Here is a 14,205-nt window from a genome sequence, read left to right on the forward strand (position 1 = left end):
ACATGTATCTTTGGCGTGTATATGCATCTTTGGAACTCATTAACTGATCACTGGGTTTTCCAGGGTTCTAGTCCATGGATATTTAAACTTTATGTGCATGAAATATTTATTTTTTATTACAACATTTTAATGCCACCTTTCCACTTAACTTAGGACTCTCCAATTTGGCAAATCATCAAAACCATTGAAACAAGATTTCAACAACACAAATTATAAAAACAATTTAAAACAACAATTAAGCCCATGAACTATTTAAAACACATAAATAAGAAGGATGGTCAGTGAGGGAATACCAAATTAAGAAGGAGAAGAGAAGAGATTGGATTTATACCCTGTCCTTCACTTGGAGTCTCAGAATGGTTTCTAATCTCCTTTCCCTTCCCCTCCCCACAACAGACACCCTGTGAGGTAGGTGGGGCTGAAAGAGCTTTGACAGAAACTGCTCTTGAGAGAACAGCTCTGAGAGGACTGTGACTGACCCAAGGTGCATGTGGAATAGTGGGGAATCAAACCCAGTTCTCCCAGATTAGAATCTGCACATCTAACCACAGAAAACTGGCTCTCAGTTTAATCAAATAAGTCTTTATTTGTTGGTAGTACACAATAATTGAGGAGGACAAACACATCTCCATGGGAAGGGAATGCCAGAATTTAGGTGCCACAACAAAGAAGGCCATTCCTAGGGTTTCCATCCATCTAGCTTCAGATGGTGAGGGTACCCAAAGAAGGAGCCCTGAAGATGACCACAGAGATCTAGTAGACTCATATGGAAGTAGGTATGTTGGTCCCAAGCTGTTTAAGGCTTTACATGTCAGTGCCAGCACTTTGAATTGGGTCTGAAAGTTGATTTGAGCCAGTATAGGTGGAGCAAGACTGGAGTGATATGGCCCACTCCAGCCAATATACTGGCTGCAGCATTCTGCACCAGCTGAAGTTTCTGAACACTTTTCAAAGCTGGTCCCAAGTACAATGCATCACAGGAGTCTAATTTAGATGTTACCAGGACATGTTCTACAGTGGCAAGATCTTTTTTGTCCAGGAAAGGCTGCAGATGGCTCACCAACCACAGCTGGTGAAAGCTGCCTCTAGCCACAATTGTCACTCACTTATCCAAAAAGAGGCTCAGATCCAGCAGCACTCCCACCCTATGAACCTGATCTCCCTTTGAGAGGGAGTGCAAGTTCATCCAGAACTGGAGATGCCTCAGTTCCTGGGCCACTCCTTCCCCCTACCAGTAGCGCCTCTGTTGTGTCAAAATTCAGTTTCAGATTATTAGCCAAGTACTCCTCATTTTATACAACACGGTGATTATGAGCATTATGAACTTCACAAGTAGTGCACACTCCCAATATGTGTAGTTGCCAGATTTCTGGTACTTATAAACATCATCATGTCTGAAAAAAAGGTTAAGAATGCAACCAAATGTGGATTCACTTACTCTATGAATAGGAATTTGTATAAATTTATGCTATCAACTCTTCCAAGATCAGAAACTTGTATTTGCTCCTTCTTCTATAACTTATTTGATCATCTCTTCTAAATCATGTCCCTGTGCTAGGACACCTCCATGCAAATACTATGCAAACACCTTCTCTACAAAAGCCATCCATGGCGCGTACCTTAGTCAGCTCATAAAATATCAGCCATAAAATTTTCCCAAGTCTTGAGTAGTTTGATATAAATGAGGACATTATAGAAAATATAAAACCAGATGTGTGTTTGCTATAGGCCTACATTACTCCTCTACCAAATTTCTCCTGTTAAGAATATTTTCTGCCGTGCCCATTCCCGTGCAAAAAAATACATTATCCTCTTAGACCATCCAATCACCTCTCTCCATTATGGAAAAAGAACATTTTTCATTTTTTTATTGCAATCATCTCGAAGGCAGGAAGAACGAGCACCTTGAACATACTGTAAAGATTTAAAATTCATACCGCGTGCATCAATCATCTGGTGAGTTACATATATCAACAGCCTCCAAGTAATGTTAAGAATATGAACCAACTACTGTATTCAAGCTGGCCTTATTGGAAACATGTCAGATAAAGAAGTATATTTTTTTAATACATTGGGTACATCGGAGATAGTTGTCCGGGTACAAAGAGTAGAATTAGAATAACAGGTCTGTAATATTGATTAGTTTTGCACATATTAATACCACAACTCTCCGGTCAATTGATGCCATTTGTATAGATATCTCACTTATTGATCTACTGATTTTTTTTAATGTTTCTGCTTTTACAACTAGCACTTCATTTGGATAAAGTCATTTATTCTGATAAAGTTGTTTATTCATTGAAAGTGAGGTTTTTAAAAAATCTATCATTCTTTCCCGGGTGTGAGCATACATTTTCTCCAGCATTTTTTTTTTATAAATTGGACATAAATCACTTATACAATTAACTTGCTTCTGCCTAATACAGTGAGACTCGGGATACATAAGCACTTGTATTCTGAGTGGAACTCTTTTATCCCAGAAGTTAGTCACAACATTCCTTTATACATTTATGACAATCCTAATGATTTGTGATGTTTGTTTATACCTTGGGAGAGAGAGCATCTTTATCATAATCACAATTTCCTCCAGAGCCAATTTGGTGTAGCTGTTAAGTGCATGGACTCTTATTTTTGGAGAACCGGGTTTGATTCCTCACTCCTCCACTTGCAGCTGTTGGAACAGTCTTGGGTCAGCCATAGCTCTCACAGAGCTGTCCTTAAAGGGCAGCTGCTGTGAGAGTTCTCTCAGCCCCACCTACCTCACAGGGTGTCTGTTGTGGGGAGGAAGGTAAAGGAGATTGTAAACCTCTCTGAGATTCAGAGTGAAGGGCAGGGTATAAATCCAATATCTTCTTCATCTTCCCAAAGTGGGCCACTGTATTTTGCTCTCCCATTTAGCACTATCAAGGGCTTGACATTTTACAAAACAACCAAGTTTCCTTGCTGCCAGGAAGAAATTTAAAAACCATAAGGGAAGGGTTCAGTCATACCTGGATCTGAAAGAGTCAGATTGGTGTAGCGGCCAGAATGCCAAAATAGGATCTGGGAGACCCAAGTTCGGTTCCCCACAGTGCCATGGAAGCATGTCTGACCTTTGGCCAGACACACACTCTCAGCCTCATCTTGTGATGATCAAATAGAGGAAGGGAGGAGGATGTAAACCACACTGGGGAGAAAACAAGGTATAAACTAAAAAGAAGAAGACTCCAACTTCCCATATGTCTCTGTGTGCCAGCAGGTATTCTCTGGCATCAACTAGACCCCATGCTTTCCCCCATGGTAGCTCCTGCCTTATGGAGGAGTCTCTCTGAGAAGGAGAGGAAAGCACCATCTTTAGAGATGTTGAAGATTCTGCAAGGCTAATCCATTTACTACGACTTTCAATGGGTTGTGAGCCGCAGTCTTTTTATTTAAGGTTGAAGGGAGTCGTTTGAGATTTTATTTTAAATCTGACATTGTGCATCCCTTGGAGTATAAATATTTACTTAATAAATAAAATGTGCTTTCTTCAACTCAGTTCTTAGTAACTTGAGCAGAATTACTTCAGAGTCAATTACTTGAAGACATTAATATCTCACAGGGTGTTTATAAGATACTCACATACAATATGGTTGCTAAGTAAATTTTGGCTTGTAACTTCAATGGTGCAAACCACTAACTAGAAGTGTGCGTGCATAACAAAGCTTATACCCAGAATTAAACTTTGTTGGTCTTCAAAGTGCCACTGGACTCAATCTTCACTCTGTTGCTTCAGCCCAACACAATCAGCAGCCTGAATCTATTTACAGCAAGGTAATTCCCAGTCCATGTTTTTTTCAGATGACAGGGAGATGGGTTTGTTTCCCTTCCCGGTTCAAGTGTGGAGGTTCCAGGAGCAGAATCGTGGACTGAAATCACCCACACATAGTAATGGCGGCCTCCCAAAGCGGAGCGGACCCCTAAGAGCGATTCGACAGTCTGAAGAGAACTTCTGTAGAGCAGACAAGCCGAACCCCAAAAGCTCATCCATTGAGCCCCTTCCCAAAGAGACCGGCTCTTCTCGGAGGTCGCTCTTGGCCGCACCGGCCCGCTGCCGCCCCCACTTTCTTGTCTGCTGCAGGAGACCTCTGCCCAGAGCCAACCTCTCCCCACTGCGTGTCCGAACCGCAGCCACACCGGAGGGCGTTTCAGGCGCAGAAAGGAGCCCTTGATTCACGAAGCAGGAGGGGCTACAGACAGTCCCCAGACTTCAGCCTAACGACCCTATGAGCAGGAGCCCCTGATCCCGGGGGCGTGCCGCAGATTCAGATGGGTAGTCGTGTCGGCCCGAAGAACTGTGCGTAGCCACCGAAGCTTCTACCCGGAATAAAACTTTATTGCTCTCCAAGGTGCCACCGGCCTCGAACTTTGGTCTCCGTGCTTAGAAATAGGTATCCTTCCAAGTAGGACCCAGACTTCTTGCGGATCCAGTTAATTCGGAGGGTTGGGAGTTGCAGTTTCAACCTGCCTGCCTTCTCAGCCGAAACTCTGGCCTGAGGCCACCGGTGCAATTGTGTCACTTTCTGGCTCCCCACCTTCACCCGGCAAAGAGCAGAAGAGATTCTCCACCCTGGCTTTGCTATATGCCACAGATTCAGGCGACAGGCTCCCAAAATCAACATCCCCTGCGCGTGGGAAGCTGGATGTGCGCCTGAAGGGATGGGTGGGCCTTCTCCCCAACAGGATCCCGGGCGTCTCTCTCTCCTTCATCAAAATGGGTAGCCTGTCTATAGCTATAGAGCAAGAGGCCAGAAGCACCTTCAAGACCAACAGCATGATGATGGTGGTGGTGGTGGTGGTATTGGATTTATATTCCTCTCCCCACTCCGAGGCTCAGAGCGGTTCACAATTTCCTTCATCTTTCTCCCCAACAGACACCCTGGGAGGTAGGTGGGGCTGAGAGAGGTGTCTCAGAAGCTGCCCTTCGGAGGACAACTTCTGCCAGAGCTCTGGCTAACCCAAGGCCATTCCATAAGCTGTAAGTGGAGGAGTGGGGAATCAAACCCGGTTCTCCCAGGTAAGAGTCAGCACACTTAACCACTACACCACAACTGGCTCTCATCTGTGGCAGGGGCTGAGTCCCTGCTCACTTATTCAGATAGAGCACTGATATACTGTGGAAGCCAACTATGACTCATGAAAACTCCTATCCTGCCACAAATTGTGAATTTTTAAGGTGCTACTGGACTCCTCTTCTTTTCTTTCTTTCTTTTTTCATGGAGGAGCCTTCCATGCTCACTTCCAGTTTGAAGCAGTCCCAACCAGTCACAGGTTTATACCATCTGCGTGGCTGCTTTGGGGGACAAGGCCGTCTTCAGGGCCAGCCTCTGCTTCCAGAACTTTCTTGAGGGACACCTGACTTGTTGGCTCTACAGCTAAAGGCTGCCCTGAGCAGACCCGACTGGACAACCCTGGGCGACCCTCGGTCCGACTGTATAGGGCCCCTTCATATCTCCTCTAGTAAAGGCTACAGAAAATCACAAAAGAGGCGAAGGGGCGTATCGCTTGATAAGCGCCAGCCAGCAACCGTATTAATAACTGAGAAGAAACTACAAAAAGGATGAGGATGTCTTGGATGAGGGCCAGCCATAATGACGCAACAAACGTTCTGCGAGCTTTTCAGGGCTCCCAAACTCTTCATCGGGCAGGGGGGGAGGATGTCTCAGGCTGTGATCTGAAGACCTGGTCTTGCCAGCATCCTCAACACAAGCTCTTCCACCTTGAGGCATCCCCCCCACAAAAAAGAAAATCACCTTTGGACCATCCCAGGTCACTCACATCTTCTATCCAGATTCAGGGAGGAGGCTCTGCGCCCCGGTCCAAAGTCTGGTTTGAACGCTAACTACTCCCAAGCAACCCCCACCCCCCAAGAGAGACGAGCCTCCTTCGAAAGCCAGAACACAACTGCGTTGGTCTTCAAGGTGCCCCTGGGAGAAAACTTTGCTCTGCGGCTTCAGATCCACCCGTCTGAATCTCTTCTCCAAAGCCAGTGAAGCGAAGAGGGTGGCAGTCGCTTAGCTGTGATAAGCCCAGTCCTTTCAGGGACCCCACAGAGAAGGAATGATCTTTCCAAAGGAAAGAGAAGCTGTGGGGAGAGGGGAGGGGGGCTTGGGAGGCCTGGGCTACAGCCGGGCCGGGGAAGAAGGACCGATGCATTCACCCCAGGAATTGATTCTGGAAGAAGCGTCATTCAGGGCTTCTACTTTTTGCAATCCTGGTGTCTCCCATAGAAGTCCTTGGGGTCAAACGATCCTTTCAGTCCCCTTGATTGGGAGGATTCCAAAAAGCTTCTACACGGAACTTGTGTGTGGGGGGGGGGGGTGTTCGTCCTGCCCCTCCCCCGGGTATTTCTGTTCTCCCATTCTTAAGTCTAGTTCTTAATTCTTAATGGCCTAGTTCTGCACCTGAATGAGCTGTACTGAGCAAGCCCAGAAGCATCTACTGAGATCTCTTCCTCCCCCCCCCCCACTGCCCTTTCTGGTTCCTTGTGGAAATGGAAAAATAAGTTTAAGGACAACCATGAACTCGTTAAGGCAAGACAACAGATGAGAGAGAGAGAGAGAGAGAGAGAGAGAGAGAGAGAGACCAAAGACTTTACAAGCTCAAGAGCCAGTTTGGTGTAGTGCCAGTTTGGTGTAGTGGTTAAGTGCGTGGACTCTTATCTGGGAGAACCGGGTTTGATTCCGCACTCCTCCACTTGCACCTGTTGAGATGGCCTTAGGTCAGCCATAGCTTTCATAGAAGCTGTCCTTGAAAGGTCAGCTGCTGTAAAAGCACTCTTAGCCCCACCTACCTCACAGGGTGTTTGTTGTGGGGGTGGAAGGCAGAGGAGATTGTGACCGCTCTGAGACTCTGAGATTCAGAGTATAGGGCGGGATATAAATCCAAAATCTTCTTCTTCTTCTTCTTCTTCTTCTTCTTCTTCTTCTTCTTCTTCTTCTTCTTCTTCTTCTTCTTCTTCTTCTTCTTCTTCTTCTTCTTCTTCTCAAGGCGTTTCTCTCCCAAGAATTAGCAAGGCACCCTATCCAAGGTCTCCCACTGGCCACTGGGTCCTTCCCAGCAAAGCCGGCGGAGTTCCCCATCCCCTTGGGCAAACCTTGCCTTCAGCGGGAGCGATTCTCCGCAGCTTCCCGAAGTCAATGGCCAAGGCTCGGCTCGGGTCAGATGATTCCATGAGGGACCCTAGAAGAAACCAGCCTGGGGTTCAACAGAATGCCTTACCCGGACCGAGCGCTGATGTGGAGCCTCAGCCCGAGCATATTTAAAGGCATCACTTGTAAACCCGGGGGGGGGGGGGGCAAAAGGTTTCCTGTGCATGCAAGTTTTCCAGATATCTTCAGGAGTCTGAAGGAGCGTGCCTGCACACGAAAGCTTATACCTTGAACAAAACGTTGCTGGTCTTAAAGGTGCCACCACGGGACTCCAGTTTCGTTCTTCATCTTCCTTTGTCCCTGAGAGACTAGAAGTGGAGTCTTACCCCAGTTAAGCCGAGCAGTGACAGACTCGGGCCAGAGAAAAGAAAATCTTTCTTCCGGCAAGGCTTAATTGACTTATGGAGCTCGCTGCCACAAGACCAAGGGCGGTCTATAGAATGCAAGTCGTGTATCTGAACCTGAATTATTGAAGAGGGCTTTACTGCGCAGGCAGCGCTGCGCAAAAGGCTTCCCAAAGTTACCTGGATGAATAATTGCGGGCTGCGAGCTTCATTGCTTGTCATGGGCTGGACCCCGCCGTATAATTCGACATCATTAAATGTGTCCTGTTAGCAGGCTTGGGTTCAGGTCTCGTTTTTAGACTTCCGGTTGGTTCCGCCGCCCGAACCCCAATTAACTCTTATTCAACGCCTGGCCTGGTTGATGGTTATTGACTCAGCCTGTGTCGTCCGCCTTGAGTCCCAGCGAGAAAGGCGGAGTATAAACATCGCAAATAAATCAATAAACCACGCAGAGGCCTCTGAACATCTGTTGCTGAGCTGAGGGGCTCCACCCAGCAGCAGAAGGCCTGGCCTTTCTGGAGGGATCTTAAATTCAGATTAAGGCGCAAGCCTCTCAAACAGATTTCGAAAGCAACCGCCTCTCGGAGTTGAGCGCCGCTGTTTCTGCGGAATATCAAGCAAGGGATGGAGAGTTTCTACACACGTATGGTACTGCTGTCTCCTGACGTCCTTCTTCAGTTGCCTTGTCTAAATTGGCATCGATTTGTCGGTCCACTGGGAAGGAGAAGAAGGGAGAAGAGGCGCTCGGAGCCGCGGGTGTCCCGCTCCCGGGATTTCACCGGGCTGGGTCTGCTGTCTTTGACCAGGCGGACCTCGCGCTTCCAAGACTACTCCAAGCACGTTAAGCAGAAGACAGGGACTTCATTCAGCTCGGATCAGTGGGCTTCAGTTCCAGTGAAAAGATGCATTCATCATGGCCCGTCGATCCAGAAAGCGGATCGAATTGGCTCCGGACCCTCGCTTGGGAAAACCGAATTCCGACCCGGGCCCGCCCTGAACATTTCAAAGCAGCCTATCAGGAGGGAAACAGCAGGGCCACGGCGAGACGGAGCCATTACAATTAGTGGCCCGGATCCAGCCAAGATGAAACATGTCAGGGTTGCAAAGTTCCTTGGGAGTAAGGACAGTGGGAAACAGTGAGACTTACAGCCAAGTCAGCACAGCATGGGATGCAGGAGGCAGGGCAACCTGTGGAGGACATCTGGCTCCACTCTTGGGCTGGATCGTGCCCAACGTGCCTTTTTGTGCTGGATGAGTCCTTCCCAGAAGGAGGGGTTGCTTGGTGGCGCCCCAATCCGCAACACGTTTCCTTGGACGCCAGCCGGTCACCGTCACGTGTAGTGGAATGGAGTTACTTCCAGGGGGAGATGCTGACGAACTCCAGTTGGAGCGGGGGTAAAGGTAATGCAAGCACCAGTCGTTTCCGACTCTGGGGTGACATCGCATCACGGCGTTTTCACGGCAGACTTTTTACCGGGTGGTTTGCCATTGCCTTCCCCAGTCATCTACACTCCCCACCCCCACCCCCAGCAAGCTGGGTACTCATTTTACCAACCTCGGAAGGATGGAAGGCTGAGTCAACCTTGAACCGGCTATCTGAACCCAGCTTCCGCCGGGATCGAGCTCAGGTCATGAGCAGAGCTTGGACTGCAGGACTGCAGCGTTAACACTCTGCGCCACAGGGCTCCTTATTGTAGGTTACAATGGCCTAGCTCAGGAGCAAGCCCCTTTGGAAACCAAGCTGGGCTTCGCGTTTACTCGTGAGTTAGCCCCATGGAAAGCAGGGGGGGGGCTTTCTTCCAAACACGCGTGTTCCATATTCTCCGGTAAGGTCCGAGAGTTTCTGGGTTTTTTTCTGGTAGAGCTTGGATTAATCACACCCTGGGCCAGGCCGTTGCTGGGTGACTTTTCAAAGGTCTCCAACACAGCCATCATCCATGTGGGAAGTAGGAATATTGGGCTGCAGTCGGAAAATCTGAGTGCCCGGGAGAAGGAAAAAGATATTGGATTTATATCCGGCCCCACTCCGAATCTCAGAGTGGTTCACAATCTCCTTTATCTTCCTCCCCCACAACCGACACTCTGTGAGGTGGGTGGGGCTGAGAGGGCTCTCACAGCAGCTGCCCTTTCAAGGACAACCTCTGCCAGAGCTATGGCTGACCCAAGCCCATGCCAGCAGGTGCAAGTGGAGGAGTGGGGAATCAAACCCGGTTTTCCCAAATAAGAGTCCGCACACTTAACCACTACACCAAACTGGAGACAGAGAAGGACTCGAGGGTTGCTTTGGAGTTTAAGACAGACATATTGAAGGAGTATGGCCCAGTGTTGGGATTAGCAAATTTGTAACACTTCAGTAATTATAGAGTTAACCTTGTTTTGGTTAGTCAACCGGAAGTCACATGTGTTTGCTGTAACCTATCTGTTAGCTAAAGAAAAAAAGCCCGCGAAAGTCTGTAGGAGGTCTTAGTGAAATGACCTGCAATTAAGTGTTGTGATTGGAAATCAATGCACTGGCTATTCGGCACTTTATGTTTCTCTTCCGCCCTTTGTCTATGTTTGGAGGAGAGAAGCCATTCCTAGTTTTGTTCTCGAACTGTAAAGATGTAGCAAGTTAGTGTCTGTTCTTTTTCTTCCCAGTGCTAATTTCTAGCTCTGCTAAGTAATATTTTTCTCTAAGAATATCCAATACCCAGGCTTTCTCGGACTCGGAAGTTAAGCAGGGTTGGGTGAGCCCTGGTTCCAACTGGGATGGGCGCCCACCAAGAAGGCTTCACAGAAGCAGCCAAGGAAGAGCATCTGCAGGGGCAGGCGGTGGCAACCCGTATAAGGCGCTGCTCGAAAGGGGGCGTGGCTCTTCTAGCCCCGCCTGCCAGCTCCATGTTATCCAATCAGCGAGGGGATGGCAGCTTTTCTGGCTGAGCATAACCCCAGGGATCTCCTCCGCTGGTCGTTTTACAAATTTAACAAGCACAGATCAGGAGGGATAGCCGTGGTAGTCTGTCTACAGCGGTGGAAATGAGCAAGAGCCCAGGAACACCTTAAAGGCTAATAAGACTCGTGGCAAAGTTGCAGCATTGAAGTTTCTATCCTGCCACAAATGTTGTTAGTCTGTAAGGTGCTCCTGGACTCTTGCTTTTTTCTACTAGATACAAAGAGGATTCCAAGGAAACCCTGCTAACTAAAAGGTTTTCTTCCACACTCTCCCACCAGGAAAACCTCTTGAACATTCCAGCCCACTAGTTCACAAGTTCCAGGGAACGCTCCCGCGATCCCTATGCAGCCTACACTGACTTTCCTGGCTTGCACCCATTGGGTCACGCTCGTGTTCCATGTGGTCGAAACTCCATCTTGACCCTGGTGCTTGTCCTCGGTTTTAGGTGTAAAGAGAACGTGGGCTGGCGCTGTCTGTGCCTGGGGTACCTGCCTGCGCTTTAACGTGGGAGCAGGGCTTCTGTGGCGTTATCCCTTTGAGACAGAAGTCGCTTGCGGAGCCCTTGGATCGCCCACTTTCGGTCAGCGTCTGGGGATGGGGGGACGACAAAGTTTCCTGACTACACTCCCCCTCCTTCCATTCCAGATCCTTCCAGATTTAATCATCTCCATTCACGTTCCAGCTCGCCATAGTCAGCCCGATTCTCAAAATGCAAACCAGTTTTGGTTTTTTTGAAGGGTTTTTTTTTGGGGGGGGGGGCAGCCCACAAAAGTTTAAGGAAAGAAAAGCCTCCTTTACTGATCACTGTTAACTGACCAGTTCCGTCAAAGGTGTGACATTATGGCCAATTGGGGAGAGACGGTGGCTCAGTGGTAGAGCATCTGCTTGGGAAGCAGAAGGTCTCAGGTTCGATCCCCGGCATCTCCAACAAAAAAGGGTCCAGGCAAGTAGGCGTGAAAAACCTCAGCTTGAGACCCTGGAGAGCTAGTCTGAGTAGACAATAGTGACTTGATGGACCGCGAGGGTCTGATTCAGTAGAAGGCAGCTTCATATGTTCCATTGGAGTTGAAGAACGAGGGTGATGTGATGATCTGCAAACTCGCCTATCAGGAATATATATTTGTAGGGCCCACGGTGGAGCTTACTTTTGAGTAAACTTGCAGAGGATTGAGCCATAAGCCAACCGGTACCGGAATTGCTCTTCTGAACCTCGGGTGCCTCCGAATTTCCGAGCTGGGGGCGGGGCTACGGCTGGATAAGAAACGCCCCCTGCTGCGCTTCTCTCGGAGGGTCTGAAAAGAAAGCCTCGGCTCTGTACAGATTCTCTCGGGAGGCAACGCTGTTGGTGGGACTAATTTCGGGATCAGAGGATGGGACTTGCCAGCCCCGCGACGGTTGCCCTTGCAGTCTTATGCCTCAGCGACTGTCCCCAGACCTCACTTCTGCTGTGTTGGGGGTTTTCTGCTCCGCAGCCAGGGGGCGCACGAACGGAGCCTTAAAGAACCCATGGCTGCAATCACACGCACTAAAGAATGCACTTTCAATTCACTCTCAGTACACTTTCCAACTGGATTTTATTGTATGAATTAGCTGTAAAAATCCAGTTGGGAAGTAGATTGAAAGTGCATTATTTAGTGTGTGTGATCGCAGCTCACGAAGGCCAAGGACGCGGGGCTCCTGCCATTCCTGAGCACCTTCCATTCCAGGAAATCTGGTTGGTTTCAGCAGGACTTCAAGGCAGCCAGCTCCGCAATCACAGCAGACTCAAGTCCTACTGACAGGTCGCCCTTGCGAGTCAGCTTGATCTGGGCCGGACTTCTCGAGAGTCAAAGCTCCCCTCCTTCGTCGGACACCTTTGATCAGAGAGAGCACTTTGACCCTCACGACTTCCCCCCCCCCCAAAAAAAAACCCCTCTTGTGGTTGGAGACCTCAAGGGCTCCTGGACGCGAATCTAACGGTTCTACTGCAGACCAGCGGGGCAGCGGCCCTCTGACACTATCTCAGCTTGTAGCTCTATGCAGGGGTGGAATTCTAGCAGGAGCTCCTTTGCATATTAGGCCACACACCCCTGATGTAGTCAATCCTCCGAGAGCTTACAAAAAAAAGCCGTGTAAACTCTTGGATGATTGGCTACCTCAGGGGTGCGTGGCCTAATATGCAAAGGAGCTCCTGCTAGAATTCCACCCCTGGTTCTATGTATGTTTATTTGGAAGTTAAATCCCGCTGAATCCAGCCTGCCTCGTTGAGCCAAGTACTAAATCCCAGCTAATTCAGTTGGGCTTCCTTCCGAGTAAACAGGCCGAAGGTCTGGCTGGGCATGCCCATGAATATCAATAGACTGGGCGTCGGATCCTGAAACCTTCTTCTCTAATCCGTGAAATATACGGCCGGATCCTACCCACCTTTGCCCGGAACTAAAGACTCACTGAATGCAACGTTTTATCGATTATTATTGTTAAAGTTCATTAAGCACGGTATTTATCGCTCCATTCAATTAAATTACCTTGGAGGACAATAATTCCAGAAACTGCAAAAAAAAAAAAATCGTGTACGCTTTTTAACCTTTAAATCCTTGGGGGCTCACTCCCCTCCCCCAATCTACATCACCTAAGAGAATTGCACAGACTTTTAGAACCGCTTAGATGGCTTCACATTAGTCCCAAAACTTTTTTTTTAAGAGGAAGCATTTCCTAGATTAGATCGTAACCCACCCCCACCCCCCACCCCAACCAACCAAGAGCGGCACAGAAAGGGCCCGAGGAAGATTCTAACCCGCTAGTGTTTGATCGATTGGGTGGCCTTTAAGAGACACATAAAGAAACGTGGGAACTCCATCAGGGCTGAAACACACACACACGCGCGCACACACAGCGATCCGAAAAGGATTAAAGTGGGTGGGGGAATAAGAAAAAAAAGTAGGATGGCACCACGGATTTAATAGCAAACAGGAACAACAACGATGCGAAACCATCAGCTCAAACTTTACTCTCTTTCCCCCACCCCCATTCCATAGATTGCAAAAAAGTGTCTTCAGTTCATAACTTGGCACTTATTGAAAAAACCGTGACGTCAACAATGACTGAACAAAGAAAAAAAAGCGAAGCCAAACCTGAGTGGAACAAAATGCATGACATTGAAAACATCAATGAAGTAACAGCATCGATTCTTTCCTTTTCTTCTCCCCCCCCCTTTTTTTCCTTTCCCCCCCTTCCTCAAATAACTTAAAATACGCTAGAAAAAATACGGTCCATATAAATAATTTTTTGTTTGTTTGTTTTCATGGAGAACAAAATAATTACAAAGCTCTGTTCCTAGCAGAGTTCACTAGCGAAGAGATCGCCCCTTCGCCTTCCTTCTCTCCCCCCCATCCCCCCACCCCACCCCCTCTCTCCCCCTTTTTGAAAGTTTCTTGGCAAAAGAGCGCTCAACTCTGGAAGGCTTTTCTGAGCCGAGGGACTTCCCAGTTTCTTCCTGGGGGCCTCGCGTTATATAGCTATATATGCCTTTCGGGAAAGAAAATAGATATATAGATACGTAGATATATATCACCATAGTGTGGACGTGAGATCGAATGGAAAGGCCGGACAGAACTATCAACACGAGTTAATAGAGCCCAAATAAACACCTGTTTATGCATCTCATTAGCATCCTTTTTTAATAAAAAGCCGTGTGTTATTATTACCTGTGGCCATTATTTGGGAATGGGATGGTGGAGGAGCGTGGGGGGAGGGCGGGAGGGGGGGTGTTAATGCAATGCAG

This window comes from Heteronotia binoei, chromosome 6 (assembly GCF_032191835.1).
Source record: "Heteronotia binoei isolate CCM8104 ecotype False Entrance Well chromosome 6, APGP_CSIRO_Hbin_v1, whole genome shotgun sequence".
Lineage (NCBI taxonomy): Eukaryota > Metazoa > Chordata > Lepidosauria > Squamata > Gekkonidae > Heteronotia > Heteronotia binoei.